Below are 16,437 nucleotides of genomic sequence, written 5' to 3'. Positions count from 1 at the left end.
TGCCCCGCAGAACGACTACCGACTAAACCCCATCGAGCCCCACCACTCCGACTAGTAAAATCGTATACTGGTGTAATGTTAGTCTATTGGTATTCTTTACAAGATCTATGGGAAATACCTTTAAATTGAACAAGTCCTGATTAGCACGAGTATAATTTAAATTACTAGTTAGGTAATGAATGTAAACTACATTAACACATGGTCGGGTTACTCAATCAGTTTAACAACTTGGGTGGTTAATATACGACGGAGTATATTTAGAAGTGATCGGTCAGCATGATCATTCTAATAGCTCGTAAACTTTTAAATGCATACCAAACATCTTCGGGTGTAACAGATGTCTTTTAATAGGGACTCTAGTGCTCGTGAAAAATAATTAACCGGTTTTTGTTCTATTTAATCGACGGAATTGCTGAAATCTGCCTGGTTTTACATCAAAGTTAGGCTTTTCGGTTATTTGAACGCTATATTTCAACGTATCAGAGACAAGGGTAAAGATTTTAGAAACAAGAATTTTGGTATCTTCAACATGAAACTCAGCAAATCGCGGCACTATTTTCTAAATTTAAATAACAAAGCGATAGATTCTGGAATAATTTTTGATCGCTGATGTTGAAGTAAAATTTAAAAATAGATTCAAAGCGTTTATCTTTATGATTTTTCAAACCACATCATAACACCAGCAACGGAATTTTAGTCAAGAGAGATTTCACATACATTTTTATGCGTCTCTTGAATAGATCAGTGACAAAGATTACGCCAGATATTAAAAGCCCATGGACATCACAACGTGAGTGCCGCTACCTCAAGTCTTAAGTCATATTGCGTCACGGCTATCCGACCTTTCAAACTGGAAACCGTTAGAGCATTGCTGCAGAAAAAGAGAGGACGACGGTACTCCTCGTACTACCTCGTACCTGGCGAACTATCGTATAGACACAGCCCACTGAATTTCTCGCCGAATCTTCTCAATGGATCGCGATTCCGATCCGATGGTAGATTCTGCGAATCACTGCTCTTGCTAGGGCTAGGCTAGGCTAGGCTATTTCTAGGCTATTGTTAGCAATTTAGCTCAGATTGAGCCCGGGAGCTCACCTAACCGCCCCAGCGGCGTCGCTGGAATAGTCTCTTAGGCTACCAAAGAAAAGGTAAAAAAAGAAGGAGGTACATATCCGTGCGAAGATCCAATACGCTCTTCATATATTTTTTAGTTAATTCTTTTTTCGGGTTTCACGAATCGTGCATAAAATTTGAAAAAAAATTTAAGGCGGTGTCTCGTGTATAATGTTTTCCTAACTTATCTACTAAGCTATATAGTATCCGAAAAGTCAGAAATAATAATCAAAAAGAGGACAATAAACGCGAAATTGAACCAATAAAATAGTACAGTTTTAATAATAATTATGGTTTGATTTTTTCGTTACACGACTTTATTTCTACACCAAATCATTCATGATCGGTATAATCGCATCGCTTCATACGTCATCAAAACCTTGATTACCATGCCCAAGGATTGTTACTCAGACAAAGTATCTCGCTGCAAAATTGTTTAGTATTTTAATAGAAACTATGTAAAGAGCAGCGTCGTAAAGTACAAGTAATTTTATTAGTATCGAGGTTAGTGGGTAACGCTAACAACTGAATTATTTCAGGATATGATGCAGACTTTAGCACTGGAGGTCGACTAGTACGTGGCAAATGATTCACTTCAAACATGTCTACGTGATACAAACTTGTTTTTTTTTTAGAACGTTTTCTGTATCTAAAATACATCTATTTAGATAATATTACTGGTGGTTTTTTTTTTTTTTTTTTTTTTTTTTTTTTTTTTTTTTTTTTTTTTTTTTTTGTCAGGAGGAAATCGCCGGACTTCCGCCCTTTTCTGGGGATACTGGGCGGGGTATGTCAGAGTCGAACTGACTAAAACCTCCTGTCGCTCAACAACCAACGTCCAAACCTCGCATGAGACAGAACTCATGACAAGGCAAAGGGGGGAAAGTGAAGCGTTTAGTGCGGAGCACATCTCTCCCATCACCCTCCCCCTCGGGACGCCGGACTGGCGGTCGTCGGCGCCACGACCACCAGCCCTCTCGGTCGGCAGACTGTCCGAAGCCCGCCTAGATGGCGCCGGTTAGAGTGGGTTACCCTACGGAATACCCCGCTGGGCCAGAACCAGCGTGGGTCGAGGATAGCCGGCCTTCCATCACCCGGATGCTCTTGCGTAAAACGCGTGCAGAGCAGCTTGCACGTCGTCTTCTTAGGCCCCCCTCGCCGGTCCCCAGACCGACATGTGAGGGGGACCCGAAACACTTAGAGGGCCAGGGCTTGGGCGAAATCCGCCTCCCTGGCCCCCGCTCGACGGCGGCGGGATTGTGCGTCTCTCACGCGCCCCGCCGCCTCCTTCTGCGAGATGGTGCACTCGCAGAAGTCGAGCATCGCCTTCCACGACTCGTCGTCGCCGAGCATCGATGCCACAACACTCGGCAACGACAAGTCGGTTCCTATTTTTGCGACGAGGACACGGCGCCACCCCTCCCATGCGGGGCAGGCGACGAGCGTATGCTCTGCCGTGTCCAAGTCGCAACCACAATGGTGGCACTCTGCCGTCGGCTCGGCTGTGATCCGGTGCAGGAACTCACCGAAACAACCATGCCCAGTGAGCACCTGCGTAAGCCGGAAAGTGAGGCGTCCTCTGTCACGATTCACCCAATCCACAAGGACCGGGCGAATCGCCTCGACGGTCCTACGACCAGCCGAAGGATCAGCCAGCCGTCTGGACCACGACTCCAGCACGGACCGCCGAGATTGGGCCCTCCGTGCTCTGACCACACTGGGGCTGGGACGCGCCACGCCCCGGGCACGAAGTTCAGCCCGCCACCTATAGTCAGCGGCGAGCGCCTCCGCTTCCAGAACCCAAGGCGGCGTCCCAGCCAGTACACACGCCGCCTCAAAGGAGATGGTGCGATAACCACGGATGACCCTGACCGCGATGGTGCGTTGCGGCCGTTGCAGCAGCTTCGCCACCCCCACGGCCAGGGACTGGCCCCACACGGGCGCCCCGTATAGGGCCATTGATCGCACCACCCCCGTATAGAGACGGCGCGTCACCTGGTCAGGCCCCCCGACGTTGGGCAGAAGCCGGCTTAGCGCGCCGGCCACCCCCAACAAACGAGGGACCAGGTTCTGAAAGTGAGCACGGAAGGTCCAACGACTGTCCAGAATGAGGCCGAGGTACTTCAACTGCACCCCGACCCCGATACGGACGCCTCCAACCACGATATGGGCATCGACAGGTGGCACTCTCCGGGGCCTGTGGAACCACATGGCCTCGGATTTACTGAGCGCCACGTCGAGGCCCAATCTCCTAATTTTGCCGACGACATGCGCCACCCCAGCCGTAGCAAGACGGGCAGACTCAGCAAAACTCCCCCCCCGGGCCACGACCAACGTGTCGTCCGCGTAACATATTACGCTCAGGCCCGGGAGGAGGGCACCTCTCAGCACCCAGTCATACCCGATATTCCACAAAAGGGGGCCGAGCACCGACCCCTGTGGAACACCGCGCACGACCGGGAACCGGTGCAGGATCCCACCATGTCCGGTACACGTGACCGATCTGTCCTCTAAGTAGGAACCCACCAGCCGGCGAAGGTAGGGGGCACTCTATGTCGTTCCAGCGCCCCCCCTATCACGGACCAGGGCAGGGTGTTAAATGCATTGGCGATATCGAGCGACACCGCCAAAGCCACCCCACCCCTGGAGACGGCCTCCTCCGAGAGGGCCCGCACGCGAAGGATCGCGTCTACCGTTGAGCGGCCCTCTCGGAAGCCATACTGCTCCGCCGACAGATCGGGTCCCACCCCGACCAGATGCTGGATGATGCGGGCTGCCAGAATGCGTTCCAGCAGCTTGCCCACCTCATCCAGCAACACGATGGGACGGTACCCGGCGGCAGTATCCGCCGGGCGCCCCTCCTTTCTCAACAGCACGAGTCTGCCCGTCCTCCACGATGAAGGAAACCGTCCCGACTCGAGGCAGGAGTTGTAAAGTCTCAAGAGTCGGTCCCCTAGGGCACCAAGAGCCAAGGCCCAAACCCGGCCATGGACGCCATCCGGGCCGGGTGCAGTGTCCTTCGCGCACATTTTGCGAACGGCCACACGGAGCTCCGCCCCCGTTATATGGGGCACCTCAGCAGGGACTTCGCCGTCGTAGTCCGGCGGTGCGTCCATAGCGGGAGCGACAAATCCCTCCCGCTCCTGCGGGAAAAGCACCGAGACGATGTCCCGCAGCTGCTGAGGCTGGAGACGCTCCGTGATCGGGGGGGCCCATGGGCGCATTTTATTGCGCACCATATGATAGGGCCGCCCCCACGGATCCTCATCCAGCGTCTCCAAGAGACCCTCCATGTGTTGGTTCTTGGCTCTTCTGATGGCCAGCTGCAATGCCCTCTGCGCGACGCGGAATGCGCCGTGCAGCCGGGCCTCTGCTGCCGCGAACGCAATCGGATCGTTGCGCCGCGGCAGGCGGCGGCGGCGATGCCTGGCGCACTCGCGCCTCGCCCGAACGCACTCCACGCGGAGTTGCGCAATTTCGGGCGACCACCAGTACGCCTGGCGATTAGGAAGTCGAGGGCCGATCCGGGGCATCGACGCATCACAGATGCGACACATCGTGTCCCGGAACCACCCTGCCTCTCCCTCGACCTCGACCGGGTGTGGACGCATGGGCGCCCACGCCGCCACCGTAGAGGCTTCCATCAGGAGCTCCTTATTCAGGCGCTTCAGTGCCCACTTGGGGAATGACCGGGACGCACCACGGGGGTGGTCCCCGTGGACGTCCGCGACTGTGGAGCGGGCGGAGAGATCAAACCGAATATATCGGTGATCTGACAGTGTCTCCGCCCCCTCCAAAACTCTCCAGTCGCGGATACGGCGTGCGATGGCCGGGCTTGCGAACGTAACGTCCACAATAGACTCGCCCTGCCACCGCACGCACGTCGCAACCGAACCTCTATTCAACAAACAGAGGCCGGCCGCGTTCGCCCACCTCTCCAGTAGCCTACCACGAGCGTCCGAGCGGGGGGAGCCCCATGCGACAAACTTCGCATTGAGATCCCCCGCGAGAATCACTGGACGGGGAGCGAGGCGGCGAGCAATCGCCCCGATCCCGCCCAGGAAATGCCCGAACTCGACAGTAGGCCTGTTCGGAGAGAAGTACGCCCCGATCACGACGGTCCCTTCCAACTGCACCGCGACGAACCCTTGGCCCCTGGTCACCATCGCCAGGGGGGGATCGCCGCGTCTCTTCTTATGGCTATGGCCGCCAGGCCGCCATCGTCCCCGAACCAGCAATCATTTGCCGGGGGAACGAAATATGGCTCGGCGACCACAGCCACATCTATAGACCACTCCGCCATACTCTGAGACAGCATGTCCTGAGCTCTGGCGGAGTGGTTCAGGTTTCCTTGGAGGAAGCGATAGGTGCGGTCCATTACTGTTGGACCACATCCATCGCTCCCTCCCCTTCACCGCTGCCCCCACCCTCCGGCACCGGTGCCGCAGCGGGGATTACAGCGTTGGCCAGTGCTCCTCTGGCCAACTTTCTCCTCTGCCGGCGCTTTGACTTCCGGTGCCGGTTGCGTTCGGTGTTATCACCGGACGGGAGGCACGCCTTTCCTCCCGCCCGGTGGTTAGCCCCGCGCCCGGCCGCAGCGCACAGAGCGCAGTGCGGGGCGGCCGCGCAGGACGCCGCTTTATGGCCCGGCTGGCCGCAGCGGAAACACAGACCGCTGCGGTCAACCGAGCTAGTGCACCTGGCGAGACCGTGTCCGGTGCTAAAGCACCGGAGGCATCGCCAGGCGCGTGGTTCAAGCAGGCGCACGTGGGCCGCTATCCAGCCCACGCGCAGCCTGCCTGGATTCCCCGACGGTAACTGGTGGTAGGACCTCTCGTGAGTCCGCGCGGGTGGGTACCACCGCCCTGCCTGTTTCTGCCGTGAAGCAGTAATGCGTTTCGGTTTGAAGGGTGGGGCGGGGCAGCCGTTGTAACTACATATACTGAGACCTTAGAACTTATATCTCATGGTGGTTGGCGCATTTACGTTGTGGATGTCTATGGGCTCCAGTAACCACTTAACACCAGGTGGACTGTGAGCTCGTCCATCCATCTAAGCAATAAAAATATATATATATATTTACATATAAAATGGTATGTTTCTAAAAAAATGTCTTGTAAACGATTAACTCAATGAACTGTTAAACTGTCTATATCGCAGGATGAAAACCTCCCCTATTTAATTAAAGCTTTGTAATTGTCGTAGTAAATTCTAGTTTCCCGCCTATTTTCTGTAGCACAGTAGATTTGTAGATATATTTTTCCTAAGGGTATCAAAGGCAGCTTTCGCAATCACGTTTTTATATCTTTTGTAAAAATCCGATTAAGCATACCGCGATCCAAAATGGAAGATAAAAAAATGGTGTTGAATTAAATTGCTATCGGAATTTCATCTGTATTTTAAGTCAGCGTTAAATATTATTAGATTTGCCCAAAAAGTCTAACAAAGTAACTAGGACTAACAAGAGTGCTGTTCTGAAATATGACAAGTCTTCTGAAGGCAAACCAGGAATTTACTAATGGCTTTTGGAATTAAAAAGCTTAGTTCAAAATTACATTTTAAGAAATCGCTTTTATACCATTTCGAATTTTTTATTTATTGCCCCTGTAGTCTGACGAGCATACGGCCCACCTGATGGTGAGTGGTTACCGTCACCCATGGACTTCAGCAATGCCAGGAGCACAGCCAAGCCGCTGCTTATGGTTGTACTTATAATCAATTATTTTAATAAATTCATTCAATTTCACTAAAATAAACTCAGGCTTATTATTTAAATTAAAAAATTCAAATGTAGGTTATCCGAATGCCTTTGATACATAGAGAGGAATTAATGTTGTCAGTCGGAATCTAGCTGAATGGCTGTGGTTTGTCGAAGCCTGCGCTGCGGGCGAGTTCCAGCCGGCACTGTGACAAATCTGTAAACACATGTACCATTTCCAGAACCTAACCGGGCAAATTGAAAATCGTGATGACAGCGAGAAAATATACATATTTCCTTGTTATAAAATAAAAAAAGATGTGTGGTGTCGTGGGACACCGGATAGGAACGAAGTTCCTTATTATAATAATATTAATTTTAAGTTCTATTCGAGGTATAAAGAAAATAAAACTGGAGGTTTCGCAATAACCCACGGTCATTCGGTAGCGTGCGAACTTATTGTGGTACACTTCATTCACGGTTGTTTGCATAAGAGTTAGTGTATTGCGCAAACGAACGCTCTGAGATCGTGGTCAATGAATGATAAAAATACGTTATTTTTGTATGATATTACAAAGTTAAATCGTACAATATGTGCATTACTAACTTGTACGTTATTACAAAGTTAAGCCGTACACTGTGTGCATTACGACCAAAAATCTTACATTACGGACGTTTTTCCCGGTTAGGGGTCTCCGCATCGTCCCATAAGGAACTTCGTTCCAAAAAATCTTTTCTATTATATCTGTAATTGTCTCATTGAATTTGTAAATATTACAATGTGAAAAGAAAACTGAGTGTAAAAAGGGAATTATTGCTTTAAAAATGTGGCTTTTTTCTCTTCACCCAAAAGAACACAATAAAATTAAGCGCGTGTTGTTATTTTAAAACATTCATATTCAGCATCAATAGTTTTGTTAGAAATCGAATCGAAGTTTTGCTAGCAGGGAAATACTTGAAATGAACCATTTGGGATTACGGGTGAAAGTGCGTAAACATTCATTTTCGTCTTTGATTTTAATAGTTTCCTATTCATTTTGATGATATTTTTGTTGATTACACAATCGCGCACAAAGAACGAAGGTAGCCGATCTCGTGTTATCAAGTACAATGAGAAGGTAGGACAATTTGACATGAATAGATCAGCACCAAGCCAAGTGTCAGTTCAAACTTCAAAGACGTCCGAAGCTTTTAATAGCTCTTGCGAGAATGACTCATCCTACATTTAGTTAATCGAAGGCTAAAAATAATGGAATGAGAATGTACACGTGTTTTATGAGTTAAGATTACATTGTATATGACTAGCTATTTTTTTAAATATCACAGATTTCAACAGAAGCCGTATCAGTTTCATAGAACTATTATTTTATTTTGCAAAGAACCATACGCCCTCTCGATAATGGTGCTTTAGGCGATAACATTAAATATCGTAATCACCCGTAGAAAGTAAAATAATATGTCGTAACTAAGGTTTAATACGGTGCACGTTGTGGTTTCTGTAATTAATTAAATTGACCCTCTCCCTTAGGCCACAAAAGCAGCCGGACGGTTAAGAGAACCTAATATGAACCCTGACTACTGGTAACAAAGGCACTTTTAGAGAATAACTATTGAAAACTACAAATGTCCAGGATCTTGCTATTTTATTACATCGAATCGAATGGTGGGTCTATAGTGATTTCCTAAAGGACCTCTCGTTAAGGGACTGGGTTGATTCCATTTCCACGGCCTTGATTGAACAAATCCAAACATAAACATTGTCCTATACTTAAAAAGTAAGAAGCTTTCTACAACATAATTTTAAGAAAAATATTTAAAGTATGAAAAATTTCAAATGTTGTACTTAAATATGAGTCTAAATTAAAAACCATGGAAGGTGTTCGTATAATTCATCAAAACTAGCATTTTAAGATTATTTTATTTTTGTAATATGATGCAACAACTGCATCACGCAGTGAATGCGCTCAGTGTGCTTAGTGAAATTTTTTTAACGTTCTCAATAAAATAAACTCAAAACTCGGTAAAATTAAGTCAAATTTGTATGGAGTTGGAACCTTTGCCTACGTTTACCGTTAGGGGCGCTGTTCCAACTGCATACAAAGTTGAGTTAACTTTTACGCTATCGAGAACGTTAAAAAACTCGCACTTAGCACACCGGGACTAGTGTTTTTATTGCTTAGATGGTTGGATTTAGAAGTAACGGACAACTTTGTTTACCTGGGCTCCAATATCAGCAACAATGGCTCTTGTGAACCGGAAATTCGCAGACGGATTGGGATGGCAAAAGGTGCCATGTCTCAGCTGGACAAAATATGGAAGGACAAAAATATCTCTATGAACACCAAGAGCAACCTAGTCCGCACACTAGTGTTTTCAATATTAATATACGGAGCAGAGACATGGACTATAAAGAAAGCTGACCGCAATCGGATTGATGCCTTCGAAATGTGGTGCTGGAGGAGGATGTTGGGTATTCTCTGGACCGCACGCCGCACCAATGTATCCATCCTAGCTCAGTTGAAGATCCGGACTAGACTCTCCATCATTTGCGTGCGAAGGATACTTGAATACTTTGGCCACATCGCAAGGAAAGACAGTGACAACTTGGAGAAATTTGTGGTCACTGGAAAGGTCGAGGGCAAGCGACCAAGAGGCAGGAACCCGACCCGTTGGACGGACCAGATTCGTGCAGCCCTGGATACCACAGTGCACGATGCTCTGCACTCAGCTGCAGATAGGAACAGATGGCGGTGCACTATAAAAAACAAACTGTTTCAAGGCCATGACCACGACCCTCAGTAATGAGGAAACCAACGCAAGGAGGAGGAGGTTGGATGAGGTCACAGCTCCTGGTGTTAAGTGGTTACCGGAGCCCATAAGCATCTACAACGTAAACGCGGTCACCCACCTTGAGATATGAGTACTATGGTCTCAGTATAGTTATATAGCAGCTGCCGCATCCTTCAAACCGAAACGCATTACTGCTTCACGGCAGAAAAAGGCGGTGTGGATGGTGGTACCTACCCGTGCGGACTCACAAGAGGTCCGACCACCGGTAAAAATTGTATTGCACAAAAACACCCTTCAAACCCGAACGTATCTCTGTCTCCTGGCAAAGGTAGGTAAGATAGTGGCGCCTATTTACGTGAGCTTACAACGCACGAAAAAACCAATAATTTCCCTAATTCATTTATTGTTTTAATATAATATATTATAATATACTTATACCTATTATACCTATCCATACCTATCTTATATTTATATCTTCATCGTTGAAGTCATTCGTGAACACATGATAAGTACTAATATATTTAAGAAAAAAGGTATTCATTTGAGTACACTGAGCATCTCACCCTGATCTCTGTCCATCAAGTGATGTAAAAGCTCAATACGAATTTAAACATTTCTTCTAGTTTAAATCGAAAATAATTAATTTTGTACTCTTTAAATGATCGAATGAGTGACAATCATCTCAGAGTTCGATTTAAAAAAAAAAAAACAAATGGAGGCAGATTTTTGATGAAATTTCCTTTTTCATTTATATTTTTAAATTTAAAGAAATTTTATCATTTATGTACCTAAACGTTTCATGACAGAAAGTTATATGAGAACGAAAAATGAAAATGATGTGAAATGAAATAGTTTAAATAGCATTCGAAAGCTTTCAAACACGTGCACCATCGCATCGAGCCGCAATGTATTCAGTACACATTTGGGTCAGTGTGATTGTATGCGTAAACCATCGTACGCAAATACAGTTGGTATAAAAACAGTGTACAAACCTATATTATGTAGTAGCTTTTAATAATATCATGGAATGATTTTCTCAATGGTTGACTCTCTGAATAATACTTTTTTTTTTTTTTTGATTGAAGGATTACTTGTGGCCCGGAGGCCTTTCCAGTTTCACCAGGATAGGTGGGCGAGCAAAGGCTCAGCCAGGAGGGGCGGGATTTGCTAACAGCTACCCGAGCGCCTCCGAAGGAGACAATGAATAATACTATAACCAATTCCCAGATACGACTCACGTAATCATATAAATACCTACATTGAATCAAAGCTTTAATATTTATTTTAGGCGCATTACAGTCATTGTGCTCTTAGTATGATAACTAAAATAAAACAGCCACGTAATGTTTGTTGATAATCACTATTTCAGGACGGCTACTGTCAAACTAGGTACGTACATATCTTTTCTGTTACAATTGATAACATAATATAGATGATTAAATTTCATAGTCGACGAAAAAGTCATGAAACTACAATATAAATCATGAAACACTACGATTTAAAAAAAAAAGGGTTTTTATTTTTTATTACACTACTTTTGCTCTACCTAAAGTTGGTATCGAAAGGGCTATTATTCCAACTACTTACAGACTGATAGGTGAGCTCGTAGGCACATCTTGAAAAATTTCTATTACTGGCCCTAGACACAGCAGCGCTTCACTGAATCTACCACCGGATCGGAATCGCGACCCACTAAGAAGATCGGGCGAGACACTCAGTGGGTTTAACTACTTCTATTGTTATCATATCTAGACACATTGCGTGCTTACATATTATTATTCATATATACTCGTATATACGTACACCCAATATTTAAAATTTGTCCTTTTGATTAGTTCTACGAAATTAGGGTACCGATCTTCCGATACGAATGAATTATCGGAAATCGGATCATCAATTAACCAAACATCAAATCTCGACCTAAATCCAAGAGCGTTTGATATAGGGCTGTACTAAAAACAGGTACCGGACGTTATAATGAGATCTTTCACGAGGCGTGTAGTTTTTAGTTTAAAATATTTCAGGCCATATTTCATGTCCATATCACGCCAGTGGCTGCGAGATCCCGCAGAATGTAGCTCCCGCGGAAGCTCGTTCATTTGCTACGTCTGAATTTATAGCTGTCGTGCTACTAAATGCATATTCTCCTTAAATTGCCAACATACTTTATTGCACGGCTTTCCACAGGGAAATATAAAACGGTCACATTTCATTTGCTAAGGTGAGGAAGACTACGGTTATTCGCTCGTAATAATAATATATTTAATGACTCCTTTCAGATCTAAGAGAAATATGAAGAATATGCGTACATACTCTTGCATTTAATTTAGTAATAATATTTGAAGTAGTTTTAATTTCAATCGCTTAGCAATTAATCCATTGATCTGTTTGCCGTTTCCACATTCGTTATAATGAACCTTTCAGTAGTATGTAAGAGTTCTTTGTAAGGTGTTATTGGTCAATGACCCGACATTACCTCAATTTATTATTGTGCTAAGTGATTATAACTCAGTAAGAACAACAGTATTGTTGTTTTAACAGTAAGCCATTAATATAGCTACTAACTATCTATTAACCATTTTCGGAATGAATATTATTAGAATAAAGGGAATGAAATTACTATTGTCAGTTTTATTTTGCCAACAAGATATCTACATATATTATTAGGAGGTGGTGCTGTAGCAGTAAATCGAACCACACTAAAACCGTCGTTCTTAACCTAAAAAGTCTTGGACCTCGATTGAGACAAACGGTTGCCTCGCCCAACAGAACAAGGGGGTAAGCTGATGGCTAATACCGTGTACACTGAATCACCACCACCAGACATAGAATACCTTATCTGGAACAAGTAAGTAAGTTATTGATCCAAGGCTTATATCAATGCGTATCCTACTGCTATTAAGCTAAACTGTGATTCTCACGCAATATTTTTTCAAATTTAACATAGGCTTTCTAATTTATTACAAATAAAATCATATACTTGCCATTTCAGACCTGTCCTGAAAGAAAAGGATTTTAATTAATACTAAAATGCTTGATATACATACGATCAAATGTAACCCGTACCATACGACATGAATTAACTCCTGAAACATCCGCAATCCTCTGTTTGGTACTATAACAACTTGTATATTTAATGTAAGACGTCGGGTCTTACAAAAGTTTGATGAACTTTTAAAACATTGCAAAGAAGAAGAGTAATATTTTCAAGACAACATTTTCCGTATACTATTACGCAGAAGAACAGCTGTTTCCTTCTGTAATATGGATCTCAATTTAACAATTAAAAATGTAATTCCTCAATAACATACAATGTTAAATTTACCAGCCTTTTTAGAAAAAAAACACATTCGCGGGGTGTTCAATAAATAGAGATAATGCGATACATTCTTCTTGGAAAAAAAAACACTGGCTGGCATGAATATTATAGAATATCTCTGCTTGATATTTTTTAATTCGGAGCTGGTTAATCAAAACTTGAGATCAACATTAAGGGTTCGTGCACCTACATATTGAACGGTTGCACGTTGGTGTGCAAAGTTCAAGCGAGGAAGAACTTCCAAAAACGACGACTTCCGCACGAGATGCCCTATATCGGTAATGATTGAACAAATGATAAAAAAAGTTGATAACATTGTCCTGGTGGATCGTCGTCTTATCGTTTGTTTTATTGTAGAAGAAAACAAGAATTCTATATGAAGTTTCCATAATATTCAACACAACCATTTGGATGTGAAAAAAGTGTCGGCGCACTGGGTGCCCGGAATTCTTTCTGAGGTACAGTAACAAAAGAGACTGAAATTTCCACAAAGCTGTTTTGGTTTATTACACCAATCTTGACCGATTTTTGGCTCGTTTCATGTCAACGGCCGAAATATGGCTTCACTATAGGCCAAAACGAAAAAACAGTCTTTTTTTTTATTCCTTAGATGGGTGGACGAGCTCACAGCCCACCTGGTGTATATAATGTAAATGCGCCACCCACCTTGAGATATAAGTTCTAAGATCTCAAGTATAGTTACAACGGCTGCCCCACCTTTCAAACCGAAACCCATTACTGCTTCACGGCAGAAATAGGTAGGGTGGTGGTACCTACCCGCGCGGACTCTCAAGAGATCCTACCACCAGTAAAAGAAAGAAAGAAGAAATTTCGTCCGCCGGTAAGAATATGGGCTGTTTTTTTTCTGAAAGAGCCAAGGAGTGGTAATGATCGAAGATCCTAACCATCATTACGAGGACTTTGTACGCAAAACAAGTAGCTAAGTCGTGTGAGGAAATACGCAAGCATTGGCGTGGCAAACTTGCTAAAGTTATTTAGTTTCGTTAAGATAACGCCTCCGCGCACAAGTTCAGAGTTGCGATGGCTGCTATTCAAGAAGCTGGCTTCGAATTGATGGAACGTCCTCCATATTCACCGAACCTAGCTCGTAGTGCCTATTTCCGTGTTTAAAGTAACATCTTAAGGGCCATAAATTTGAAGATTATGACGCAGTAATCACCGCAGTACACGATTTAAAAAAAAGGAAAATTTAGCTTTAGATAAAAGATATACAAAGTGTATAAAGCTGAAATGTGACAACGTCGAAATTTTAATTAAATTAAAAGATAATTGCGTCATACACATTATTACTTTTTATTGAAAATCCCTGGTTTGGAGTGTAGTAAGGCATTCAGAATGAACGGACGAAAAGTAAGCCTCAAACTGCCGATAAGTAAAGTGGTCTGATAAAGGATTTATGGCTTAATGCGGAACCAACAATTTAAACCATTTCCCTGCAGAATACAATTTGTATTGAACTAACCAATCGCTGTACGTCACCAGTAGAGGATTTTATTTGAAATTCAGTATGCCATGTTTATTTTTTTCAGTTAATATATTTTAATACTACGAATTAGAACTTAGCTTCATATTTACTATTTATAAGTTTTACTAAATTTACGTTTTCCTAAAATTATAAATAATAAATGTTTTTTTTTTTTAAATGATGCTTTTTAGAGATAGAAACAGCTTTGTACGCCCAAATTGCGTCATTGAATGCGAAATGGAAACCCTTAAAAATATTATCACTCGTCATAAAATTGTCCTAAATTAGTGTAAGATCACAAAAATACATTATACGTATATAGCAATTTCAATAAACAGAACAATCCCTTTTTTAAGACTCAACAATTTCTTCAACTCAGGACTGAAACTTTTTACTTATAATTTTATTCTGTTGCTGTGCTTTGATTATTTTATAATAAATACACTATCAAAACTGAAATGTCTTCTTCTATTACTGTAGAAAGACTTTATGAGGATATCAACGAAAGTAGGTACATAATGCGGATGAGAGTGGCAGTGAAAAGGGTTGGGTCGCCGATAGATAAGAGTGGACAGTCGGCAACGTCATTTCCAGCTCGTAAAGCCACGGCAAAACCCTATTTTATCAAGACATCTTAGTAATTTTCAATTTATAAGGGAATTTTCTCAGTATATCCCTAAATCACATAGTTTTATTTTTCCTTCGAAAAATTATGTTTATTCTTACCAATGGTCATACAATGATCGAAATTCTACCATAATCACTTCAACATTTAGATTATTTTTTTATATTATATTAAAAACTTTAAAGGACGTTTTTTTTTAAATCGCATTTTGATGAATTAATAATGTCTATTCTACTCTAAATTAATCGGTTTTTTCCGTTTTTATTCGCTGGCAGCCTAAGGAGCTATTCCGGCTAAACAGCTACGCCCGGACGGGTAGGTGAGCTCACGGGCTCAACCTGAGAGAATTTGCTAACACTAGCCTAGTAAGGGCAGTGCTTCGCAGAATCTACCACCGGATCGGAATCGTGACCCACTGAAATAATACGGCGAGAAACTCGGTGGGCAGTTTTTTGGCTAATTTTACTTGTTTATTTTATTTGAAACTAGGAAAATACAGACACGTTCAGCTATGAATAATACAAATTGTATGAAATTCACCCATTTGTTGAAACTGCTTACTGTCAATTAATTTCACTATTAATTGTGCAAGAGCAAACAAGAAATTGACAAACTTTGATCGCAACTATGTATATACAGAAGTTCATAAAATACGATAAAAAAATAAGTGATTTTAAATAATAGAAATGCACCAGGTTTTGGTGTTCTGGTGCAGGTGCTGACCGGGCACGGATGCTTCGGGAAGTACCTGCGCCGGATAGGGGCTGAGCCGACGACGAGGTGTCACCCTTGTGGACACGACCTGGACACGGCGGAGCATACGCTCGCTGTCTGCCCCGCTTGGGAGGTGCAGCGCCGTGTCCTGGTCGCAAAGATAGGACCTGACTTGTCGCTGCCTGGCGTCGTGGCGTCGATGCTTGGCAGCGATGAGTCATGGAAGGCTATGCTCGACTTCTGCGAGTGCACCATCTCGCAGAAGGAGGCGGCGGGGCGAGTGAGGGAAAGCTCTCCTCACTACGCAGAAACCCGCCGCCGCCGAGCAGGGGGTCGGGACTGGGGTCGTATCCGTGACCTGGCCCCCTAAGAGCTAGGGGTCCCACCCGTTTTGTGCGGGGAGAGACCCAGACGTGGGGTGGCGTGCTTTGCACGCTCACCCGCAATAGGACGCCGGGTGATGGTAGACCGCGTTCCCCCGACCGCTCTGGGGGAAGGTGTAACGCGGCGCCATCAAAGCGGGCTCTCGGCCCGCTGAACGAGGGACCCGGTGGTCGTGTCGCTGGCGGCCACCGGTCCGGCGTTCGTGGGACGGTGGGATGGATGTAATGTGCTCTGCGTCAACCCTGTCCCGCCGTTTCAATAGCCCCGACTGGGCTCCGGCCCGGTCCGAGGTAGGGCGCCGGCTGTGA

The 16,437-nt window shown here is 44.6% G+C and overlaps 1 protein-coding gene across 3 annotated transcripts in view; it reads right to left on the bottom strand.

The window, feature by feature from the left end:
* The window catches only part of CAP (Cbl-associated protein), a 155,387-nt gene that overhangs the window by 134,713 nt on the left and 4,237 nt on the right, over positions 1 to 16,437 (bottom strand). The gene's annotated exons all lie outside the window — the stretch shown is intronic.

Source organism: Bombyx mandarina, chromosome 09 (assembly GCF_030267445.1).
Source record: "Bombyx mandarina strain Sakado chromosome 09, ASM3026744v2".
NCBI classification, from domain to species: domain Eukaryota; kingdom Metazoa; phylum Arthropoda; class Insecta; order Lepidoptera; family Bombycidae; genus Bombyx; species Bombyx mandarina.
Note: the sequence above shows the minus strand (reverse complement) of the source record. Positions and strands in the feature narration are given on the sequence as shown.